Source organism: Cherax quadricarinatus, chromosome 5 (assembly GCF_038502225.1).
Source record: "Cherax quadricarinatus isolate ZL_2023a chromosome 5, ASM3850222v1, whole genome shotgun sequence".
In the NCBI taxonomy this organism is placed as follows: domain Eukaryota; kingdom Metazoa; phylum Arthropoda; class Malacostraca; order Decapoda; family Parastacidae; genus Cherax; species Cherax quadricarinatus.
The window spans coordinates 12,275,818-12,301,888 of NC_091296.1; the positions used below are offsets into that span (position 1 = coordinate 12,275,818).

At 41.0% G+C, this 26,071-nt stretch overlaps 1 protein-coding gene across 3 annotated transcripts in view; it reads right to left on the reverse strand.

Moving 5' to 3' along the window:
* LOC128684855 (uncharacterized) overlaps window positions 1–26,071 on the reverse strand; it is a 503,715-nt gene that overhangs the window by 442,972 nt on the left and 34,672 nt on the right. For 2 of the 3 annotated variants that reach the window (XM_053771165.2, XM_053771163.2), the window contains exon 2: window positions 23,494–23,558. The exons of the other annotated variant lie outside the window; for it this stretch is intronic. The gene's annotated coding sequence lies outside the window, so the exon portion shown is untranslated. The remainder of the gene's footprint in view (window positions 1–23,493; window positions 23,559–26,071) is intronic. 3 annotated transcript variants of the gene reach the window in all.

Genomic DNA, 26,071 nt, shown 5'->3' on the forward strand with positions numbered 1-26,071 from the left:
ACTTTCCTAGGATGACCCCTACCCTGCCTTCCTTCCCCTACAGATTTATATGCCCTCCAAGTCATTCTGTTTTGTTGCAGCCTCTCTAAATGAGGGAACTACCTCAGCAACCCCTCCTCTCCCCTCTGGATAATACTTTTAGAAACCCTGCACCACCTTCTAATCTCCAAGTTATTGATTCTCTGCATTATATTCATACCACACATTGCCCTCAGACATGACATCTCCTCTAGCCTTCTTCTTGTTGCAACATTCACCACCCATGCTTCACACCCATATAAGAGCATTAGTATCACTATACAGTACTCTTATACAGAGGACCCTCGAGTTTCGGCAGCCTCGACTTTTGTGAAATTCGGCCTTCGGTGAGTTTTTTGGGGCAAAATTTGGCCTCGAGTTTCATGATTTGGCGGCCGTCCGGTACCCGTCTGCCCATCACCGCGCACACCAAGCCAGTCTCCCACGCCATTCACGCTCAGTGTGCCATTGTTTACCAACATGTGACCATCACTCCGCGGGTTCATACAATACATTTCATAATAATCCATTGTTTTTTGTGCTTGCAACTGCTAAATAAGTCAACATGGACCCAAGGAAAGCTAGTGCAAGCCCTTTGATAAATAAAGTGAGGAACACGATCCAGAGGGATTTTGAAGGGTTTGAGGCAGACCCTGTCCCTGCCGACCCTCTGCCTGTTGTGGAAGGTGTTGTGGCATTGGGCAAGTCCATGGGGTTGGAGGTGAGTGACGGGCATGTGGAAGAGTTGGTGGAGGACCACAGGGAAGAGCTAACCACTGACAAACTGCAAGAGCTTCAACTGGAACAGCATCAGACCACAGCCGAGGAACTTGCTTCAGAGGAGGAGGAAGAGGGAGTGGATGAGGTGCCTTCCTCAAAGATTAAGGAGATTTGTGCCAAGTGGAATGAGTTGCCAAGTTTTGTTGAAAAGTATCACCCTGACCAAGCTGAAACAAGCCATATCTGCAACATGTACAATGACAGTGTTGTGTCCCACTTGTTGTGTCCCAGAAAAAGACCTCTCTGGACAGATATTTTGTGCGACAGGGGTCCAGTGACTCTAAAGTTGTTCCCAGTGGCATTAAAAGAAGGGAAGTAACCCAAGATAAGGACTTGCTACCTGAAGTCCTAATGGAAGGAGATTCTCCTTAAAAACAATAGTGTACAGCTTCCTCATATCCCCTCCTCCCGTCATCCATCCACCCAGAAGTCTTCAGTAAAGGTAAGTGTAATGTTGTTATTATTTTTTATATGCATGTACTTGATTTCTCATTGATTTCAGTATATAAATCTTTATTTAATTTGAAAAAAAATATTTTATTTTAATATTTTTGGGTGTCTGGAACGGATTAATTTTATTTCCATTATTTCTTATGGGGAAAATGGTTTCGAGTTTCGTGAATTTCGACTTTCGGCAGGCTCTCTGGAACGGATTAATCACGAAACTTGGGGGTCCACTGTACATTCCCCTCTTTGCTTCTGTAGATAACATTGTCTCCACAGACTCAGTGCTCCACTCACCTTTTTTCCCTCTATCAATTCTGATTCGCCGCATCTTTCATAGACCTATCTGCTGATAAGTCCACTCATAAATACCTGAATACATTCACTTCCTCCATACTCTCTCCCTCCAATCAGATATCCAATCTTTCACCACCTAATTTTTTTTTATCCTGATCACCTTGCTCTTTCCTATATTCACGTTTAATTTCCTTCTTGTACATACCTTTCCAAACTTGCTCACCAACCTCTGTAACTTCTCTTCAGAATCTCCCAAGAGCACAGTGTCATCAGTAAAACCAACTGTGACAACTCCCACTCTTTGTTAGATTCTCTCTCTTAACTCCACACTTTTTTCCAACACCTGAGCATTTACTTCTGTTACAACACCATCTATAAATATGCTGAACATCCATGGTGACATCGTGCATCCCTGTCAAAGGCCTACTTTTACTGAGAAATAATCAACTGCTCTCCTACATACGCAAACTTGAGCCCCCACTATCCTTGTAAAAAAATCTCTTAACTGCTTTCAGTAACCTACCACCTATTCCATACATTTGCAACATCTGCCACATTGCTTCTCTATCTGCCCTATCCTATGCATTTTTCAAATCCATAAATGCAGTGAAAACCTCTTTACCCTTATGTAAAGTGTTCACCTACATCCTTCAATGTAAACAATTGGTCTACACACCCCTACCCATCCTAAAAGCTCCTTGTTCATCTGTGATCCTGCCCCCAGTCTTACTCTTAATTCTTTCAGTAATAACTCTACCATACACTTTACCATATACTTTTTTTTTTTATTAACACATCGGCTGATTCCCACCAAGGCAGGGTGGCCCGAAAAAGAAAAACTTTCATCATTCACTCCATCACTGTCTTGCCAGAGGGGTGCTTTACACTACAGTTTATAAAACTGCAACATTAACACCCCTCCTTCAGAGTGCAGACACTGTACTTCCCATCTCCAGGACTGAAGTCCGGCCTGCCAGTTTCCCTGAATCCCTTCATAAATGTTACTTTGCTCACACTCCAACAGCACATCAAGTATTAAAAACCATTTGTCTCCATTCACTCCTATCAAATACGCTCACGCATGCTTGCTGGAAGTCCAAGACCCTCGCACATAAAACCTCCTTTACCCCCTCCCTCCAACCTTTCCTAGGCTGACCCATACCCGGCTTTCCTTCCACTACAGATTTATACACTCTCCAAGTCATTCTGTTTCGTTCCATTCTCTCTACATGTCCGAACCGCCTCTACAATCCTTCCTCAGCCCTCTGGACAACAGTTTTGGCAATCCCACACCTCCTAACTTCCAAACTACGAATTCTCTGCATTATATTCACACCACACATTGCCCTCAGACATTACATCTCCACTGCCTCCAGCCTTCTCCTCACTGCAACATTCATCATCCATGCTTCACAACCCATATAACAGCACTGGTAAAACTATACTCTCATACATTCCCCTCTTTGCTTCCAAGGATAAAGTTCTTTGTTTCCACAGACTCCTAAGTGCACTGCTCACCTTTTTCCCCTCATCAATTCTATGATTCACCTCATGTTTCATAGACCCATCTGCTGACACGTCCACTCCCAAATACCTGAATACATTCACCTCTTCCATACTCTCTCCCTCCAATCTAATATCCAATCTTTCATCACCTAATCTTTTTTCCTCATAACTTTACTCTTTCCTATATTCACTTTTAATTTTCTTCTTTTTACATACCCTATCAAATTCTTTAGCCTTATCTAAATACTGTTCACCTATATGTTTCACTGTAAACACTTGGTCTACACACCTCCTACCTTTCCTAAAGCCTCCTTGTTCATTTGCTATCCTACTCTCCATCTTAATCTTAATTCTTTCAATAATAACTCTACCATACACTTTACCAGGTATACTCAACAGACTTATCCCCCTATAATTTTTACACTCTCTTTTGTCCCCTTTGCCTTTATACAAAGGAACTATGCATGCTCTCTGCCAATCCCTAGGTACCTTATCCTTTTCCATACATTTATTAAATAATAGCACCAACCACTCCAAAACTATATCCCCACCCACTTTTAACATTTCTATCTTTATCCCATCAATCCCAGCTGCCTTACCCCCCTTTCATTCTGCCCACTGCCTCATGCACCTCCCCCACACTCACAAGTGGCTCTTCTTCACTCCTACAAGATGTTATACCTCCCTGCCCAATGCATAAAAGCACAGCTTCCCTATCTTCATCAACATTTAACAGTTCCTCAAAATATTTCCTCCATCTTCCCAATACTTCCAACCCTGTCTAGTAACTCTCCTAATTTTAACTGTCATATATATTTGTTCCCTAGGTTTTCTCAACTTATTAATCTCACTCCAAAAATTTTTCTTATTCTCAGGAAAATTTGTTGATAGCATCTCGCCCACTCTCATTTGTTCTCCTTTTACATTCCTTCACTGCTCTCTTTTTCTCTCCATATACTCCTCCCTCTTTGCATCATCTCTTGTAAAAACCTCTCATATGCTAACATTTTCTCTCACTACTCTCTCTTTACCTCATCATTCTACCAATCACTTTTCTTCTCTCATGCACCCACTTTCCTGTAACCACACACTTCTACTGAACACTAACATTACATTCTTAAATCTATCCCATACCTCTTCATCCTCACTGCCTATATCCTCCCTAGCCCATCTTCCTTCCAATAGTTGTTTATATCTTACCCTATCTGCCTCCTTTAATTTATAAACCTTCACCTCTCTCTTACTTGCTGATGCCCTTTTCCTTGTATCCCATCTACCTTTTACTCTCACTGTAGCTACAACTAAAAAATGATCTGACATTTGTGGCCCCTCTGTAAACATGCACATCCTAAAGTCTACCCATCGGTCTTTTATCTACCAATACATGGTCCAACAATCTACTGTCATTATGCCCTATATTGTATCCTATATACTTATTCTTATTTTCTTAAAATATGTATTACCTATTACCAGACCCCTTTCTATACAAAGTTCCATCAATGGCCCTACATTATCATTTACACCTAGCACCCCAAACTTACCAACCACACTCTATAACCATTTCCCCCACTTTAGCATTCATGTCCCCCACCACTTGTCAAAATTTCCCAAACACTTGCTTAACATCTCTCAATCTCTCTCTCTCTCTTCTCCAGGTGCTTAAACACTTATTATAACCCACTTTTTGCATCCAACCCTTATTTTAATCCACATAATCCTTTAATTTATGCATTTATATTCCTTCTCCTTCCATAACTGATCCTTCATCATTATTGCTACCCCTTCCTTAGCTCTGTCTCAAATACTGCTGACCTAATCTCATTTCTCCCCACTGATACTTCCCAACCCCCCTTCAGCTCTGTTTTGCTTAGAGCTAGGACATCCAACTTTTTTTCATTCAAAACATTGGCAATCATCTCTTTCTTATCACCTGCACTACACATTCCAGCTTTATAAAGTTTTTCTTCTTATTTTAAGTAATTTATACAGGAAAAGGGGTTACTAGCCTTTGCTTCCAGCATTTTAGTCACCTCTTACAAAACACATGGCTTAAGGAGGAAAGATTCTTTTCCACTTCCCCATTGAGATGAAGGGAAATAGATAAGAACAAGAACTATATTTAGAAAACAGAAGAAACTTCAGAGCATGTGTATACATATATGTGTACATGTATATGTTGTGTTACCTAAGTTTAAGTAGAAGTAGCAAGACGTTAGGCCTCATTTAGACTGTCAGCATAGTTGCTGATCCCCTTATGTGTGTTGTATAGCGTATTATAGTACCATCCATGTGCTTTATATAGAAGATCCCTATTAGGCCGAGTGACTGTATGACGTCACGGGATGCAGCGTGAGTGAGTGATGAGCTGCCTCTTCCTCACTCGACGGATAGACATAGACAGGCGAGCAGGGCAGGCCTGGGCTCCCACCTCTCATCACAGTCTGACAATATATAGTGTTACCATCCAACAAGGTGTTTACCTTCAACCCTCGTATCTCCTTAAGAACCCCTACGATAAATTGGTGACAGCGGTGTGGGCGTAAAATTGACAATTATGCCGATGTATGGAGATTTCTTTCGACCAGCATGACTGTCGCCAGTAGGCCGACCTACCCCAGCCAGCAAGCCAGCCAGCTACCTCAGTGAAGCGTCTACCAGCCACTACATTATTCACTGGTCAGTCTTTGTATTAGTGTTTATCTGCTTATTTGCATCACTCCCGAGGGGTTGACCTGAGTTTGCAAAATAAGCCAGCAGCCAGTCTGTGGTGAGGGAGTCAGTCCAGCCTAGTCTTACATCATCCAGCCTTTGCCTGAGAAGCCAGCTTTCCACCCCTGCTGTGCTCATCATTAGAAGTTATCAAGCTATTCTGTGTGAAGGGTTAAGATAAGCCAAGCCAGCCAGCAACTAACCCAGGTGACTAACCGAGGTGACTAACCCAGTACTCAAGCAAACCACGTGGGTACAGTCTTCTCATCGCTTTGTGCTTCAAGCTCCAAGCCATTCTGAGTGCTTTTTCATCCCTGTGGTGTTGTGGTAATTCGTGGGTTTGTTTTTAAGCCAGACAGCTTAGAATATTTTCGCGCCAGTGAGGCTTACGCCATTCATCCCATAGGCCCACTCACCACACGATCTCACCACCCCCAGCCTCAGCCCTGCTTCAGCCCAATCACCCAACCACTACCACTGTGTTATTGTACTCTTATTACGGGTACTAGCACCATATTTTAAGGACCACATAGGGGGTCAAGAGCTAGAGTGTGTCTTCGTCAGTGGCGCCACAGTTGAAAGCCTCCTGTGTGAAGTCTATCGTCGATGTAAGCGCAAATTCTACGATCACGTGTGCAGAGGACAGTAGCCAGCCACAAGACAACATAAACATCCTCCACCGCCATCCACCACCTTCCACCTCATTCTTCACCAAGTCATTACAGCGATAATATTTTTCATAGAGACATTTGCGAGTGCTGAGACATTTCTTTTTGTTTCCAGTGATTTCTTAGTGACATTCAGTAACTCTTGATTAGACTCAGTGTTTATTATATACTGTTAGCAATAATTTTTTATCTTCTTAATTCAGTGTTAGTTTTCGTGCATAATTTCATGTCAGTTGTGTTGTGCTTCTTTTTTTTATACACTTGAAGTAAGTACCTTAGTGTTTTTTCCTTATGTGCAACACATATGTGCAGTATAGAACTTGCGTTTACACTTCAGAATCACCTTGTGTTCTCAGTATTCCAGTGAAGTAATTCAGTAATTTATTACTTTGTATTCTGCATCACAACTCAGTGTTGTCTGTTATATTTTCCTCCCAGCATTTGTGTATTCTTGTTTTGTTCTCTATGTGTGTGTTAACATTTTTGTGTTAATTCCTTTCATTTAGCCAATGTCTAATTTGTCTTATTTCCACAGACAATAGTGCCATTATTTTGTGCAAGCAAGAAAATTATTTTATCAAATTTTTCACACATCAAGTTTCATGGCAAGAAAATTCTAGTATTGTGTTTATATTGATGTGTTGTGTTCTGCATCACTGTAAGTGTTCAAGCTTTTTTTGTTCTGTGTTTTTGCACCTATTATTTTTCATGTTTCATTGAACAAATTCACTCTTAGTGCAATTTTTAAGTTGTTCATTTAAAGTAAATTGTTCTTTTGCTTGTTCAGTAAGTGTTGCTTAAGCTGCAATTGAGAGTTAAAGTGTTCACTCAGTTCATTCCTTGACATACTTTCTTTTCTTGTAAACTGTATTTTCTTGTGTGTGTAATTTTTTTTTATTATTGCACATTGACTCATTTTGCAATAATTCTTTTGCAAGCATTGTGTTGTCATTAAATTTTTTTCTTTCAGAAATTTTATGTAGTGTGTGCAGTACTTTTGATTAGCAATTGTTATTTGCAATATTGCTACAGTTTATTTCAGTGCAGTTTCTTATGCTCTGTTCTGTGCATAATATTTAATTCTTTGTGTGCCATTTTATTTCCTTTGTAGTGAATTGTTTTCCCCAGTTTTTCTTAATTTTGCACAAGATTTATAAGTCCATTTTAACATTTTTTGATTGATTCATCATTTTATTGTTGAATTTCCCTATTGCATTGAGAGTAAAGACAACTCACTGTGCCAGTCATTCAATTTTAAAGTAAAGTTGAGCAAATTAGATTTGAGTAAGGTACAAGTTCTCTTGATTTTCAAAGTGTTGTTTATTCAGTTGAGTATTTTCTTGTGTGAGTTTCCTTGCTTACAGTGTGACCTGTCAATTTTTAATTACTTATGCAGAATAGTTAAGCATTTTCTTCCCATTTAAGTTCACTGTGTCGTGTGTTCCTCAGTCACATTTTCTTTTGTTTCTCTAAATTCTTGTTTTACATTTTGCAAACATGTCTCAAGTCTTCTCAAGCAATGCCTCAGCAAATGCTGCTAGTACAACCAGTAATGCATCAGTTCACAATTTGAGTAATCCTGCATCAAATAATAGATACACTCAGACTTCTAGTCTGCGTAATTTCAGTCGTGATCAGTATGATGCTATGCCATTGTTCAATGGTAACCCAGACAACCTAGAAGGTTGGTTTACTGCTGTTCGAGCCAGAGCTAATGCTTCAGTAGATGGTCTTCCATCTGAGAGTTGTTTAATTAGTATCAGAAAGGAGAGTTTAGCCTGTTCTCCAGCCGCCTCACATGTGTTTAACTTAATTCATATGAAGGACTTTCAAGACCTAACCAGGTGGCAAGATTATGAACAGTTAATTTGTAACTATCTTGAACCGGTGCGAGAAACCGATCCTTTTGTCGTTCTCAAAGAATTAGTGTGCACAGCTCCGAGGCCGGAGGAGTCATTAGATGAGTTTGCCCTTCGTCTAAATAACCTAATGTCTTCATTCGTTAAAGCAGGTCAAAATTCCAAGCACCTCAAAGATAGTGATAAACCAGCCCTTGAAGGGTTTGCTAAATTAGCAGCATCGGAGTTATCAAACAACTAATGCCACCGACATCAATGTATGTGTACAATTCTAGTCCTCTAAATGCTACTATGGGACCGCTCGCAGCTCTCATCCATGTACGAGATTTGTGTCCCGAGGGAACCTTCCCTTATCATAAGTCTACGCCAACCACTTTGTCTACTCCTGTACTTCCTCTTGTTTGTGCTACTACCAAAACTCCAAACCTTAATCACTCGCGTCCATCATCTAAAGCTAGTGTTAAGAGCCATCATTCCCGTAGCACCCGTAGTATGCACAGTACCCACAGTCAAAGAACTTGCTACAATTGTGGTTTCCGTGGCCATACTGCAATTAATTGTCCTGATAGTCATCCTAAGAGGCGTCATACTGATGATGAGTACCAGTCAGATCTTCCCTACTGTACTTATCATAGAATACATGGACATGACACATCTGAGTGCAATGCTCTCTACAACCTTCAGTACTCTAGATCTTTCCGTGGCCGTTCCAACCGCAGAGCCAGGAGAGGAAACAGACGTCGTGGTTCTCAAACTAACCAGAACCAGGCTCATTCTTCCAATTCGGGGGAATCCGAGCGCCCCAGTCTACTCGTCCAGTCGTGACAGTAGGTGATAACGAGTACACCATCCCAGTTCAAAATTCCTATGAAGCCTTAGCCAGCCTTGAGAATGACAACCTCGCTGTTGATGCTGCTTCACATGTCTCTTGACGTAGAGGAATTTGGGGATGAAGTAGAAAATGCCTTCTCCGATGACAACCCACCCTTCTGTTTGCACATAACTCCAAACGAAACGATAGGTCCTTTGGTACAAGCTTCTATCCATAATGCGCTCGTTCATGTGTTCACGGACTCTGGTGCGTAAGTTAATATCATCAGGTCTAGCTTGTTTAAAGAGAAGCAGTTACGACGTGTCCTCCTCGTTGAACCAACTACTGTAACCTCCCTTAGTGGAGTAGCTGGTTCCCTTCTGCGTGTCCGAGGTCAGACTTCGCTCACCTTTTCTATCCAAGGTAGAGACTTTACTGCTGCTTTTCTTGTTGTCGACCAGATTACTTTCCCTGGTGACCTTCTACTGGAATTTGCTTCCATGCAAGACTTACGCATTGTGCTAGACCCTTACCGATGGCATGCCCAAATTGACGACTTGATCGTTCCATTTTGGGGCTACCAGCTTGGATCAGAGATCTGCCGTACTGCCGCAGAGTACGATGTACGGATTAAGTCCTTACAAGCCAATGCATTCTCCAGTAGCGTACCCAAGTGGTCAGGCACTAGTAACTCTGTCACTGTCATCTGTGTTCCACCTACACCTTCAGACATGCAAGATAGTGTATTTCCTCAAGTGTCCGAGGACACTCAGACTGCCTTGAGTGCGCAGCCTATCCCTGCAATGACTGGTAGTTCAAGTAGTAGTTTCTCCACAGGGGATGCCTTGTCGGAAAACGATTACTTGAAATTAGTAATGCCATCTCTTGTTGATGTCATATGCCGTCTGCAGAAAGACGTCTCTGTTGTGGCTAGTGCTCTCACTAGAGTGTCTGTTGTTGTTCCTAATGTTCCAGATGGTGATAACGTCCTAGTTGACAGTGATTCCTGCAAGGTCAAGGGTTTATTTGTTGAACCTTCCTTACATGTTGTAAGAGACAGTAAGATCCATTTATTCCTTGCTAACACTTCGGGTCACAGTGTTTGTCTCAGAGCAAATAACAATCTTGTTGACCTGGTTCACTATCCTTACCCTGTTCAAGTACAGGATGACGTGCCACCTGACCAGTGGGTCGGTGCTATTTCAACAGGGGAGACCTCATCCACTCCACTGGATCAATCCATTCCACCAGTTGAGGAGAAAGACTTAGCTCCCACTGACTTCCCAGACGAAGTCAAGCGTTTGTTGATGCTGTTGAACAAACGTCGTAAAGCCATTGCCTTACCAGGTGAGAAGATGGGTATAACGAACTTATTGTCCCATCGTATTCCACTTGAACCTGGTACTAGGCCTATCTATATACCTGCGTACAGAATGCCTCATTCCCAAGTTGCTGTCGCAGAAAAACTGATCAACCAAATGCTCGATGATGGAGTTATTGCACCTAGCAATTCACCCTGGAATGCGCCCTTGATCCTAGTGCCTAAGAAGGACGGTACTTGGCGCCCGGTAATTGACTTTAGGAAGTTAAATGCGAAAACTATTCTAGATTGCTTCCCACTTCCTGTACTAGGTGATCTTTTACGCAATATCGGAGATAACAACGTCTTCTCGACCCTGGACTTGTTACAAGGGTTTTGGCAAGTCCCTCTTCACGAGGACTGCATTCTCTACTCCCACAGGTCATTATCATTTCCTTCGAATGGCTTTTGGATTACGATCCTCTCCTATCACGTTCTCTAGACTCATGACCAATATCTTTAGAGGTCTTATAGGTAAAGCACTTATGGTGTACTTAGATGACGTAATCGTCATGTCCGAAGATGTGGATACACACCTGAAAAGATTTGATATAGTACTTGGTAAGCTTGAAGAAGCCAATTTAAAGATCAAACTGTCTAAATGTCAATTTTTCAGATCAGAAATTAAGTTTCTTGGTCACGTAGTCACTCCTAGAGGGGTTACGACTGATCAAAGTAAAGTAACGGCAGTACTAAATTTTCCATCCCCCAAAACTGCTGATGCTGTAAGATCCTTTGTGGGTCTAGCAGGTTTCTACAGATCTTTCATTGCTAATTTTTCTTCAATAGCAGCTCCTCTAACTGAAATGCTTAAGAAAAATGCTCCTTTCGTCTGAACCTTCCGTCAAGAAAGAGCATTCCAGACACTAAAAGAAAAGCTAACGTCCGCTCCCATTTTGAAATTCCCAGATTTTTCTAAACCCTTCTATCTGACAACTGATGCTAGTTCAATTGGCATAGGTGCCGTACTAGCTCAGAAGACTGATGGCAAGTACAACGCAGTTGCATTTGCTAGCCGAGTCCTTACGAAGGCTGAACGTAATTATACAGTAACGGAGCAAGAGGTTTTAGCAATAGTATGGTCTTTAAAGCACTTCCGAGACATTATTTACCAATACCCTGTTCATGTCTTGACAGACCATGCACCACTGATACCCTTATTCCAGAATAAGCAACCTACTGGAGGGTTAGCCAGATGGACCTTGACTATCCAAGAGTTCAATCCCACTTTTGAACATTTACCTGGCAAGTCAAATGTAGTCGCAGATGATTTATCGCAACACGTTAGTGCAGTAACTGCAGATCCTCCATTTACTGCAGAGGATGTAAAGAATGCGCAAAGAACAGATCCCATGTGGTCTGGTGTGATTCGATTCCTGCTCCAGGAAGATCTTATTCTGACTGTGAAGCCACCAGCACCCATCAGTGACTTTGTAATGAGCCAAGAATTACTGTATCGAACAGTCGAATTGGGTACTCCAAGTAGAAGAATATACCAGTTAGTAATTCCACAGTCACTAGTGAATGTAGCTCTACAGCTAGTTCACGATGCACTAGGTGTTGCACACCCTGGTATGGATCGTTCTGTGAAACAAGCCAGAATGAAGTACTTTTGGCCACATATGGCAACTGACATTTCTGAGTATGTTAAGAAATGTAGTGTTTGTATGAAACATAAAGGAAATGTCAATGGTCCTAATCCAATCCAAATGTACCCAACCACTAGCGAACCATGGGAAAGAGTTGCCCTTGATTTGTTAACCAATTTTAAATGTTCCCTCCAAGGCAACAAACATCTGTGTGTTATGGTAGACCATTTCACCAGATATTGTGAGTTAGTTCCTATTGCAGATAAGACTGCTGAGACAGTAGCTAAAGTGTTTAAAGAACGCATTATCTCCAGGCATACCACCCCTAAGTCCTTAGTAACAGATAATGGAGGTGAATTCTGTAATGAGATTCTTGAAAATTTGTGTACTTTGTACAAGATCTCTAAATCCACCATTGTTCCTCATCATCCTGCCAGCAATGGGTTAGCTGAACGAACCAATAAGAAAGTACTTGATGTCTTGAGAGCCACTATCAACCCCAATAGTGAAACTTGGGATGAAGTTATACCAGATGTTCAATGTGCCATAAATTCTGCTTACAATGTTTCCATAGGTGATACTCCACATTATGCATTGTATGGTGTAGACAAGCGTTTACCCTATGAGTTGTTATATTCCACTCTGAAACCCAATTACAACCCTGATGATTTCGTAGTAACTCATACAAGCATGGCTCAGAGTGTTTTTAGAAGAATCCATGAAACACTTCATGAATCAACAGCAGAATTTACTAGAGTAACTAACAGCCGTGCTAAGCCATCAAAAGTTAAAGTAGGTTCAAGAGTAATGCTGACAAATTTCAACAAAACATCCGAAATGCCTAAGCTCGATCAAAAGTTTGTTGGCCCTTATCGAGTTGTAGAACATATCTCTGGCAATAAGTATAAGGTTAGAGAAATTAGTACTGGTAAGTACAAAGAATCGCATTTAGATCATATGAAATTAGTATGCGATGTTGATGATATTGCTACCCAGACTAACCTGGACCTGGAGTTTACCTGGAGAGAGTTCCGGGGGTCAACGCCCCCGCGGCCCGGTCTGTGACCAGGCCTCCTGGTGGATCAGAGTCTGATCAACCAGGCTGTTACTGCTGACTGCACGCAAACCAACGTACGAGCCACAGCCCGGCTGGTCAGGAACCGACTTTAGGTGCTTGTCCAGTGCCAGCTTGAAGACTGCCAGGGGTCTGTTGGTAATCCCCCTTATGTATGCTGGGAGGCAGTTGAACAGTCTCGGGCCCCTGACACTTATTGTATGGTCTCTTAACGTGCTAGTGACACCCCTGCTTTTCATTGGGGGGATGTTGCATCGTCTGCCAAGTCTTTTGCTTTCGTAGTGAGTGATTTTCGTGTGCAAGTTCGGTACTAGTCCCTCTAGGATTTTCCAGGTGTATATAATCATGTATCTCTCCCGCCTGCGTTCCAGGGAATACAGGTTTAGGAACCTCAAGCGCTCCCAGTAATTGAGGTGTTTTATCTCCATTATGCGCGCCATGAAGGTTCTCTGTACATTTTCTAGGTCAGCAATTTCACCTGCCTTGAAAGGTGCTGTTAGTGTGCAGCAATATTCCAACCTAGATAGAACAAGTGACCTGAAGAGTGTCATCATGGGCTTGGCCTCCCTAGTTTTGAAGGTTCTCATTATCCATCCTGTCATTTTTCTAGCAGATGCGATTGATACAATGTTATGGTCCTTGAAGGTGAGATCCTCCGACATGATCACTCCCAGGTCTTTGACGTTGGTGTTTTGCTCTATTTTGTGGCCAGAATTTGTTTTGTATTCTGATGAAGATTTAATTTCCTCGTGTTTACCATATCTGAGTAATTGAAATTTCTCATCGTTGAACTTCATATTGTTTTCTGCAGCCCACTGAAAGATTTGGTTGATGTCCGCCTGGAGCCTTGCAGTGTCTGCAATGGAAGACACTGTCATGCAGATTCGGGTGTCATCTGCAAAGGAAGACACGGTGCTGTGACTGACATCCTTGTCTATGTCAGATATGAGGATGAGGAACAAGATGGGAGCGAGTACTGTACCTTGTGGAACAGAGCTTTTCACCGTAGCTGCCTCGGACTTTACTCTGTTGACTACTACTCTCTGTGTTCTGTTAGTGAGGAAATTATAGATCCATCGACCGACTTTTCCTGTTATTCCTTTAGCACGCATTTTGGGCGCTATTACGCCATGGTCACACTGAAAATCCTCTTGACTTTGTACCCTCTACCTCAAATACCCAGTCAGATAGTCAACCTGAATGTCGTTACTCCTTGCGTACTCGACAAGTAATGAGAAACCCACAAGTATCTTTTGTAGATACTCGTTCAGATCTCCCTCAGTCAAGGCATGTGTTAGCCATTGCAGAGGAATTCAATCCTCTCAGAGATAACCATTCTGCATATGTAAACCTCACCCTCGCAGAATTGGGTTTAAATGTACATAGTCTGTATAATTGATGACCGAGATGAAGGAAATTGTCAACTGTGTGTTTTGTTATTAACTGATCAGTTTTTCAGAATTTTTTTTTTTTTGTGTTCACGTTCCCTCCGTATTCTGAGAATTTGACAGTAATGATCTGAGTGCGCACCAGATGCCTTTGCTGTTAATTTCACCTTGTATATATATATTTATTTCCTCAGAATCCGTAGAGTGCATGAATACAGATCGATCGATCAATTCCATCCATATTGTACAATGATTTGTTCTTATAAGTCATAATGCATTACAATGAAATTCATTACATTAAAAGTGATTATGTTAACACCCATTACGTAAAACTCATTTTGTTAACATCCAGTATGATACCATCCATTAGTTCTAAGTTATATATGAATTTGTTATTGTATAGAATCAGCCCAGAACCACCTGCCTGTTTAGCCTATAGCATAGTAGTGTATGTCGAGACGACATATGTAACATGACCGAGCTGTCAGCATAGTTGCTGATCCCCTTATATGTGTTGTATAGCGTATTATAGTACCATTCATGTGCTTTATATAGAAGATCCCTATTAGGCCAAGTGACTGTATGACATCACGGGATGCAGCGTGAGTGAGTGACGAGCTGCCTCTTCCTCACTCGACGGATAGACATAGACAGGCGAGCAGGGCAGGCCTGGGCTCCCACCTCTCATCACAGTCTGACAATATGTAGTGTTACCATCCAACAAGGTGTTTACCTTCAACCCTCGTATCTCCTTAAGAACCCCTACGACAAGACTATGCTGCTCAGGTCTGGTCACCGTATTACAGAATGGATATAAATGCTCTGGAAAATGTACAGAGGAGGATGACAAAGATGATCCCATGTATCAGAAATCTTCCCTATGAGGATAGACTGAGGGCCCTGAATCTGCACTCTCTCGAAAGGCGTAGAATTAGGGGGGATATGATCGAGGTGTATAAATGGAAAACAGGAATAAATAAAGGGGATGTAAATAGTGTGCTGAAAATTTCCAGCCAAGACAGGACTCGCAGCAATGGTTTCAAATTGTAAAAATTCAGATTCAGGAAGGATATAGGAAAGCACTGGTTTCGTAACAGAGTTGTGGACGAGTGGAAAAAACTCCTGAGTACAGTTATTCAGGGTAAAACGTTGTGTAGTTTTAAAAATAGACTAGATAAATACATGAGTGAGTGTGGGTAGGTGTGAGTTGGGCCTGGCTAGCTTGTGCTGCTGGGTCTGGTGCCTTGCTCCTTCCTTGAGTGGAGGTGACCAGACTGGGTGGGTCATTGGGCTAATCCAGGGGGGATGGATGTCATTGGGCTAATCCTGGGGGGGAAGGGGAGATATGGACCTGCTCCGCATGGGTCAGTAGGCCTGTTGCAGTGTTCGTTCTTTCTTGTGTTCTTATGTACCTGTTTTCTTGTGTGTTTATGAGACAGAAAGAAAAGAAACCAGTAATCCAACTACTATGTAAAACAATTACGGGCTTCTGTTTCAAAAGAATTTGATAGGACAGTAGTACCTCCCTGGGTGGTTGTTGTCTACTAACCTACTACTAATTAGGTATGGAAAACTATCGTCCAAGTCTGCTTCTTGAGCTGTAACATTTGTTTTTATTGGAAAATCAGAAGTGTTAATCATAATTTTTGCTTAACAAACTATTCTTACATCCCTATCTTGGTTGTTAAGCGAGGGATCACTGTACTGCATTATTTCTGGAACAATGCTGCCTTTCACAGATTTCGAGTTTTCCTACTCCTGCTGCCTGGCCATGAGCCAAATCTATCTTGTGCTTACCTGGTCAACTAGGTTGTTGCTGCTGCTGGCACTCAAGAAGATTTCTACACTTGTTCCAGCAGTGTTTCCGATATCTTCTGGTGAGATGCTGAATATTCAGGGTCCACAGACATTGATACAATATTCTTTTGTTGTGCCCACAGCACTCCTGTTGTTCAGTGTGTTTATGTTACATTTTCTCCCATATCTCTCACTAGGGTATGTTGTTATGGCGGGGTACATTTGGGACTAGTCTCTCAAGCACCTTCCATGTATGTACTGTATTATAATGTTTCTGTCTCTTCCACTCCAGCAAGTACATACTATCTAAGACTTTTGAGTCATTCCCAGTAATTTAAATGCTTTACTGGTTTAACACAGGCTATAAATGATTTCTGTATCTGTTCCAGTGCTAATCTCACCTGCACTGAATGAGCTGTCAACATTAACCATTACTCTAAGAGAAAGCACAAATGATTTGAAGAGTCACAGTTGGCATCATTTCCCTTAGTTGGAAAGTTCTCATTACCTGGAGAGAGTTCATTATCCAGCTTTGTGGCTTTTGTGACATTTGCCTTACTGTGTTTAACCCTTTCAGGGTTAGAGCCGTACTAGTACGGCTTACGCACCAGGGTTGGTGCCGTACTAGTACGTGTAAATTCTTGCGGCTTCAAATTAAGCGGGAAACAGCTGGTAGGCCTAGATGTGAGAAAATGGGTCTGCATGGTCAGTGTGTGCGGAAGGAAAAAATTCAGGGACCCAGTGGTGCATTGTGATAATGCCATTTTAGTACACCTTGTTCACCATGCCTCGCGGTAAGAAGCATCTCTCTCCTCGGCGAATTGGGACACTTTTGTTCCCCAGTGACAGTTCTAATACAGATGGAAGTGTCAGTGAAGATGACTTTCAAGGTTTTTCAGGAGGTTGTGACCAAAACTAATGACCGTAATACCGGTAATAGTGAGGAAAATCCAGATGACCCTCAACCTTCCACCTCTGGTGCTTGGCCATTTTGTTCATGTTCAGTTGTACCAGAACGAAAGAGGATACTCGTATTTATCCATATCCAGGACTCGGATGTGAGCAATGGTGATGATAGTGATAGTGAATATGAACTCCAAGCTCTTGAAAACAGTTCCAGTAGTGAAAGTGAAGTAGAATATTCTCCAGTGAAGCGTCAGTATATACGATGGTATATGCACTCTGGTAGTGTGCCATATGCTATTCCAAGGGTAAGGAGTATATCTCGGAGTACATCCCATGGTTGTACAACAGGAACGGATAGTGAAAATGAAGATGATAGTGTTGCAATTGGGATGGAAAATGTGTATGCATCTACTGGTGGCAGTGGTGGTGCCAGCCATGAGGCACCAGCAGTGGGCCATGCTGCCGCCCATGCCGCTGACTCAGCTGAACTACAACAAAGGCCACCAACCTCCACAACCACAACCACCTGTCAGTATCCAGTACCCACCAGCAGACTGCACCTGGGATTGGCAGGAAGCTGCCAATTTTGTTCCCAATCCCCATCACTTTGGTGAAAGTCAAAGTGGAATACGGCCATCTTGTACACTTGGGAACACTGAAACAGAAATTCAATATGTATTTTTATCCCTTCAGGAAGCTTGTTATTGATGAGTCTTTGATTCTATTCAAAGGAAGACTGTCATTCAAGCAGTATATACCAAGCAAGAGGAAATGCTTTGGTATAAAGTTGTTTGTGCTTTGTGATTGCTACAGTGGTCTTGTATTGGATATAATTGTGTACACTGGAAGTAATACATTGCGAGATACCAGGAAGTTATTGGGTATTTCTGGTGATGTGGTTAGAACAATGATGGAATCATATTTTGGTAAGGGGCATATATTATATACTGATAACTGGTATACAAGCCTCTTACTCAGTGATTTCTTGTGACTGAACATGACAGATGTGTGGGGCACAGTGCGTGAAAATCTTAAACATATGCCCAGGTTCGACGCTGGCACTTGTAGAGGTGAGGTGCAGGCATTTGCTGCCAATAACATCATGGCACTTTGGTGGCATGACAAACGAGATGTCACACTGTTGTCATCAGTTCACCCTAACGAAATGGCAGACACTGGCAGGCAGCATAGAGAGCAACGAACCCATTCTAAAACCTGCAGCTGTGATGGACTACACCCTCAATATGAGTTCAGTGGACAAATGTGACATGCAGATTGGGTTTGCTGATTGTGTTTGCAAGAGTTAAAAGTGGTACATAAAACTTTTTCCATCTTCTGGACATTTCCATGCTCAATGCTTATAATATGTATAAGATGAAGACCAGAAACAAACCACCATATGGCGAATTTTGTCTGTCTGTCATCAGACAAATAATAATCAAGTACCAAGGAACAACACCTACAATAGAAAACCTCCCACGAAATTATCAACAACTACCTTCTCGTCTGAAGCCTGGTCATCACTTTCTAATGAAACTGCCTGCTACTGCTTTCAAGAAAAAGGCTCAGGTGTTACATCTGTGCACATACAAAAAAAACGCCCACAACAACACACAGAGACTTTGTTTTATGTGTGAGGAATGTAAAACACCATTGTGCATGACACTGTGTTTCAAAGACTTCCACAGGCTGCAGAACTTCTAAGAACATGTCCAGTGACTGTATATACGTATATATAATAGAAAAATTGTAATAAACAGCATTTTATTTTGTTCGTCTGTGTAAACATGTTTTGTAAACAATATGACAACAGTGTTTGTGTAGTATAGAAAGTGAATATTTACAAAATAGTCCTCATGTTGGTCTCACAGGCCATAAAAGTTACTTGAAAAGAATAAATATTAAAAAATAATAGAAAAAGGTAGAAAAAAAAAAAAAATAAATGATATCTGGGTGACCGGCTGTCGGCAATCTTGCCGTATGCAGTTCAATTTCTGTCAACTTCATGCCTCCATATCTCGGTAAGTATTAATGGCAAAAAAACTTTTCATAAGAATTTTTTTTTTTTTTTTAATATTTTCGACCCTGAGAACAAGTTTGGGAGAGGGTCTGCCGACCCTGAAAGGTTTAATAGACAGGTCAGTTGACAATATTACACTCATGCCCTTCACATTTTCCTTTCATTTTATTTGGTGACCCTCTTGCACTTCATTTGCAGTGCCCATTTCAAGTTCTTTGTTCTTTCCATGCCGGTATCAAAGCGGTTAGAACTTATCTCCATTGCCAATTGTTTATTTCTTCTTGCAATATGTGATTTTCATGCTTATTTTGGTATCATCTGTAGATGATACAAAACTGTGGAGAACATTTTTAACTGTGTGTGCTATGAGGAGGAGAAACAGTAAAGACACCATGACTGTGCCATAGGGTAACAAGATTCTTGACTTTGCTATGCTAGATTTTGCTTTGTTTACTACTACTCTTTGTTCTATTTGTCATAAATTTTAATGTTTATTTGCCTACTTTCACTGTTATACCTACTTCCCTCATTTTATGTACAATAACTCCATGATCACTTTTATAAAATGCATTTGAAAAATCCATGTATACCACATCTTCATTTTGGGCTTGCAGGTTATGCTCCTTCATTAAGTTTGTAATCTGAAATTTCACCACCCTTTAAAAGACTTTCATTATATGCAATGTTAGCACTACTGGTTGGTAATATTTTACCAGCACTCTACCGCCTCCTTTATGCAAAGAAGCTACGTATAGGATGAAGGAGAGAGAGCAATTGTTTAACAGTATAATAAAATGCACTGGCTGTAGGCCTAAGGTTTACAGCATCTCACCAGCAATCAGCTTCAATGCTTCCTCCACCACTCTGCATGCCCCTCCACCACCCACTATCATCACCGCCCACAGCCACCTGCACTCACTATTCCTCCCCCATCCTCTTCTGACTCTCCACAAACCACCCACTGTTCCAGTCATCATAAATCACTCTACCATCCTGCTGTGCCTCTCCACCACCATCCCTGATGCTTTCTCTGCTAGAGGCCACAACCTCCACCTCCACCATCACCCTTGATGCCTTCTCTGCTAGAGGCCACAACCTTCACCTCCACCACTACCTCTGCTGCCTCCTTTTTCCTCTTGCCTAAACCTTCTCTGTTATCTCCTACCTCCATCACACCAGCCCTACTACCACCACCGCCTCTGCTGTCTTTAATCCACTCTAACATCTGCCATCAGAGCTACCACTACCATCTTCACCTTTGTCACCTCCCCAACCACCACCACCTTCACCTCTGCCACCAGCACCAATTTCAAAATGTCCACAAATGAAACCTGTTGGAAGTGTGTGTGAGGGAAAAGTTCATTAGATAGGAGTAGAAGTATGAATGAATGGTGGTGGTAGTTTGTTGGGCGGCATGCTTGTTCTGCTAGGTGTGTGCGCATCGTTTCCGCTATCCCCTTCCCCCTCCCCTTCTCCACCTGGTGGGAGTTGACGTATGTCCCTCCCACTAGCTAACGGTCACTTGACTTTCAGCTCCCATCAAGTCTAAGTATTCAATCCACTCCTGTTTAATATATTGTGTGTTTTGGTTAATTTGATAAACAAGCGCTTCATTCCTGTTTAGGTTTTTATTCTGCCATTTTAACCTGATTTGGGCTTACATAGTGTAACGTAATTATTTTTTGTCCTCACCATTTCTTTTAAAGGCAGTATGCCAATCATGCGAGTGATTTCTCGAGTGGTTTGTAATTTTGTCTCTATTTTAGCCTTGACTGTCAGCTCGGGTCATCTGACACCGGCGAGATTAAGAGAGGCAGCTTGGATCTTTCCCAGATCTGAAAATTAATCTGGCATCTGTACCTTGTAGCTGACACACAATCATCTATACACCATCCTACAGATGTTCTCCTGTTATCACCCCACCAAAGTTTCACGGTGGTTCATGACTAGTGACTCTATTGCTTCGGAAGAGTTGTGATTTCCAGAGGATCTCAGTACCTTGGTTATTCAGGATCCCTACTCACGTGTGAGTCACTCTACTTACTTCAATTGTCACAACAGTCACATCTGCCTATGACCCCCTCCCCTTCAACATCAATGGATTAGTGAGGAGGAGCTGTATTTCATTTTTCATTCGTTGCTTAAGGTAGGATTAATTTCATGTTTAAGTGTTTTATATTCTATATTAGATCTACATATTAACCCTTTCAGGATCAAGAGACCCTCTCCTAAACTTGTTCTCGGGGTCAAAAGTTTTTTGGAAAAAAAAAATTATTTTTTCGTATGAAAAGACAGAGAACTTTTCCCGATCATAATGACACCAAAAGTATGAAATTTGATGGAAAACTTAAGGAGTTATGCTCTCATGAAGCTAGCGGTCTCGACAACGTTAACGCATCGGCGATTTCGCCCACTTTGAGCCTTATTTTTTGCCAATTCCCGATACTAGTCGACAAAAATCATAACTATTTAGCTAGAACTCCATTTTTTCTATCAAATGAGTACAAGAAACCACCCATTTACCGATTTCAACTATCCAATAAAATGGTCAGAATTTAGCAATTTTGCCAATTTCACACAATTTTCTAAAGATGCCAATTTCCAAATAGGGTCCAGAATAAACAAGACAGACATTACTGGCACTAAAATAACATTTCCTCTGTTCATCAGTCATGCCCCCTGGCCCCTCTTACATTTCTTTTGCTTTCCACTTTGAATTTTTATTCTCAAAAAATAAAAGATTTACTGTTATGCAGACTACATTAGTGTAGAAATGGTATAAATAATATCAGCGCACTTGTGAAAGAACATCAGACTCACCAGTTGACGTGTATTGGACACGTGGCATGATTTGTTTACTTTTAAACTCTGGCAAAAATCGAACATTTCTGCTACTTTGAGCTCAGTTTCAAGGTACTTTTCATTGTGAAACCAATCAAAATCATCTCAATTTCTGTAATATGTCTTCCATTCTACAAAATGAGACCAGGAAAACTAAAATACAACCATAAATACCATATGAAAATACAGTGCAAAGTCGCTGTTTTAAACCAAAAAACAAGGTCAAAGTTTTTTTTTCTCATTATGCACTGTGTGCTGCAGGATTTTTTTTTATACTGCGCACACTGACCACATAGACCCATTCTTTCATATGTAGGCCTACCAGCTTTCTCTCACTAGATTTGAAAGGGCTAGAATTTATGCGTACTAGTATGTCAATAACCCTCGTGCGTAAGCTGTACTAGTACGTCGGAAACCCTTAAAGGGTTAATAAAATTGTTTATCTTATTATGTTATCATTGATTTTTCTATCTTTCCATTTCCATAAGGAGGAATCAGCCATATCAAATACTCTGTAAGTGTACTGAAAGAGGCATTTACTATGGGATGTGCCAGGGAGATTTCATGCATCCTGCAAAGCTTGGAAGTTAAATGTGTATGGCTGTGTAGGAGACAAAGAACTCTGGGCACTCATAAATAATTAAATATTAACAAGAAACTATCACAGTCTTTTGTCAAGAAACTATCAGAGATTTGCAGAAAATGGGAGGAGAAAATGAAGACAGATGGCATAGTAAATAAAAAGTTAGAAACTAAGGTACAAAACAATGAAGATGAGACAGATACAGTGATGAATAGTAGTGGGACACAAAATACAAACTTAGAACTAGACAGACAAAATGAGAAAATATGAGAAATACATACAGTCTGGAAAACCCAGCAAGCAACTCTGGTGCAGAACAAGGTAGCCAGGAAAATCCAAAGCAGGGTAACCAGGAAAACCCAGGAAATGTAGAGGTAGAGGAGCCCAAGAATGTCAGAAAAAAATAGTAAAGATGCCCTGTGTAGATACTATGCCAAAGGGGTCTGTAACTATGGAAGTGAATGTAGATACATACACATCAGGTGTACCAACATACTGAGAAAGTGAAGGTGCCACCTTGGTGAAGAGTGCTGGTATTCCCACCCAGAGATGTGGAATTCATCATTAGAAGCCAAAAAATGTTAAGACCTAAACTGCTCAAAATTCCACATAAAGAAAAATGCAACGATATAGAATTATGTATCGAGAGGCAGAAAGTGTAAAAAGCAATGAAAAACGTTTTTCAGGGTATACAGACACACATGCCAATGGATGACAGTGAACTAGTTCCACACATACCTGGACCAAACACAACATGCCACAATACTGACAGTACTGGAGAGATCAGAAATATATCCACCAAGAACCATATCACATGATGGCACAGTACCAGTGGTACTTACAAAACACACTAAACCAGAGCATCCCAAGTGGTATATCCTCCTTCCTTTCTGCAAACATACAGGGTCTGAAAACAAATAGAAATGACAAAGTTAGTGACTAAAAACTATAATATATATATATATATATGTGACAGTAAACAGAAAGAGTAGGACTATGTGAATGACACATTTTTCTATACAAAACTGTTAAATTCATCAAATGACACCATAGAAGTTCAAGTAATTAAAGAAGAAAATGATAATCTGGTAATTACTGCTGTAAATAAATCACCTTCAGCAACAGCTAAGGAATTTACATAGCAGATAAGCTGCCTTGAAAGTCTCGAAAACCCCACACCAAATATTATCCTCCTTTGAGATTTCAACCTCCCAAAGGTAAAGTGGACGATAATTCATCACAGCACTATACCAGAAATAGTTCCTGGAAGCATGCTTATTCAACAGGTTTATACAGTACAAACCACTGAACTAATGGGGCTATGTGAAAAGTTTGCACTGAACCAACATATAACAGAGCCATCTAGAAATGAAAATACACTGTATTTGATCTTTACAAACAACGAGGAACTAACCAGAGACATGACAATCACAAAGACACAATACTCTGATCACAACATCATATGGTACAAATGAGTATAAACTCGGGTGGGGAACTCCATCAATACTGTACAAGAAGGGATTTTCAGTAAATTTAACTTCAACAATCATGGACTTGACTAAGACAAAATTAACGAAGAATTATTAGTCATAGGTAGTAGGTTGGTAGACAGCAACCACCCAGGGAAGTACTACCGTCCTGCCAGATGACTGTGAAACAAAAACCTGTAACTGTTTTGCATGATGGTAGGATTGCTGGTTTCTTTTTCTGTCTCATAAACACGCTAAGATAACAGGGATATCTTGCTACTCCTACTTACACTTTGGTCACACTTCACAGACACGCACATGCATATATATATATACATACATCTAGGTTTTTCTCCTTTTTCTAAATAGCTCTTGTTCTTTTTTATTTCTTCTATTGTCCATGGGGAAGTGGAAAAGAATCTTTCCTCCGTAAGCCATGCGTGTCGTATGAGGCGACTAAAATGCCGGGAGCAATGGGCTAGTAACCCCTTCTCCTGTATACAATTACTAAAAAAGAGAAGAAGAAAAACTTTATAAAACTGGGTTGCTTAAATGTGCGTGGATGTAGTGCGGATGACAAGAAACAGATGATTGCTGATGTTATGAATGAAAAGAAGTTGGATGTCCTGGCCCTAAGCGAAACAAAGCTGAAGGGGGTAGGAGAGTTTCAGTGGGGGGAAATAAATGGGATTAAATCTGGAGTATCTGAGAGAGTTAGAGCAAAGGAAGGGGTAGCAGTAATGTTAAATGATCAGTTATGGAAGGAGAAAAGAGAATATGAATGTGTAAATTCAAGAATTATGTGGATTAAAGTAAAGGTTGGATGCGAGAAGTGGGTCATAATAAGCGTGTATGCACCTGGAGAAGAGAGGAATGCAGAGGAGAGAGAGAGATTTTGGGAGATGTTAAGTGAATGTATAGGAGCCTTTGAACCAAGTGAGAGAGTAATTGTGGTAGGGGACTTGAATGCTAAAGTAGGAGAAACTTTTAGAGAGGGTGTGGTAGGTAAGTTTGGGGTGCCAGGTGTAAATGATAATGGGAGCCCTTTGATTGAACTTTGTATAGAAAGGGGTTTAGTTATAGGTAATACATATTTTAAGAAAAAGAGGATAAATAAGTATACACGATATGATGTAGGGCGAAATGACAGTAGTTTGTTGGATTATGTATTGGTAGATAAAAGACTGTTGAGTAGACTTCAGGATGTACATGTTTATAGAGGGGCCACAGATATATCAGATCACTTTCTAGTTGTAGCTACACTGAGAGTAAAAGGTAGATGGGATACAAGGAGAATAGAAGCATCAGGGAAGAGAGAGGTGAAGGTTTATAAACTAAAAGAGGAGGCAGTTAGGGTAAGATATAAACAGCTATTGGAGGATAGATGGGCTAATGAGAGCATAGGCAATGGGGTCGAAGAGGTATGGGGTAGGTTTAAAAATGTAGTGTTAGAGTGTTCAGCAGAAGTTTGTGGTTACAGGAAAGTGGGTGCAGGAGGGAAGAGGAGCGATTGGTGGAATGATGATGTAAAGAGAGTAGTAAGGGAGAAAAAGTTAGCATATGAGAAGTTTTTACAAAGTAGAAGTGATGCAAGGAGGGAAGAGTATATGGAGAAAAAGAGAGAAGTTAAGAGAGTGGTGAAGCAATGTAAAAAGAGAGCAAATGAGAGAGTGGGTGAGATGTTATCAACAAATTTTGTTGAAAATAAGAAAAAGTTTTGGAGTGAGATTAACAAGTTAAGAAAGCCTAGAGAACAAATGGATTTGTCAGTTAAAAATAGGAGAGGAGAGTTATTAAATGGAGAGTTAGAGGTATTGGGAAGATGGAAGGAATATTTTGAGGAATTGTTAAATGTTGATGAAGATAGGGAAGCTGTGATTTCGTGTATAGGGCAAGGAGGAATAACATCTTGTAGGAGTGAGGAAGAGCCAGTTGTGAGTGTGGGGGAAGT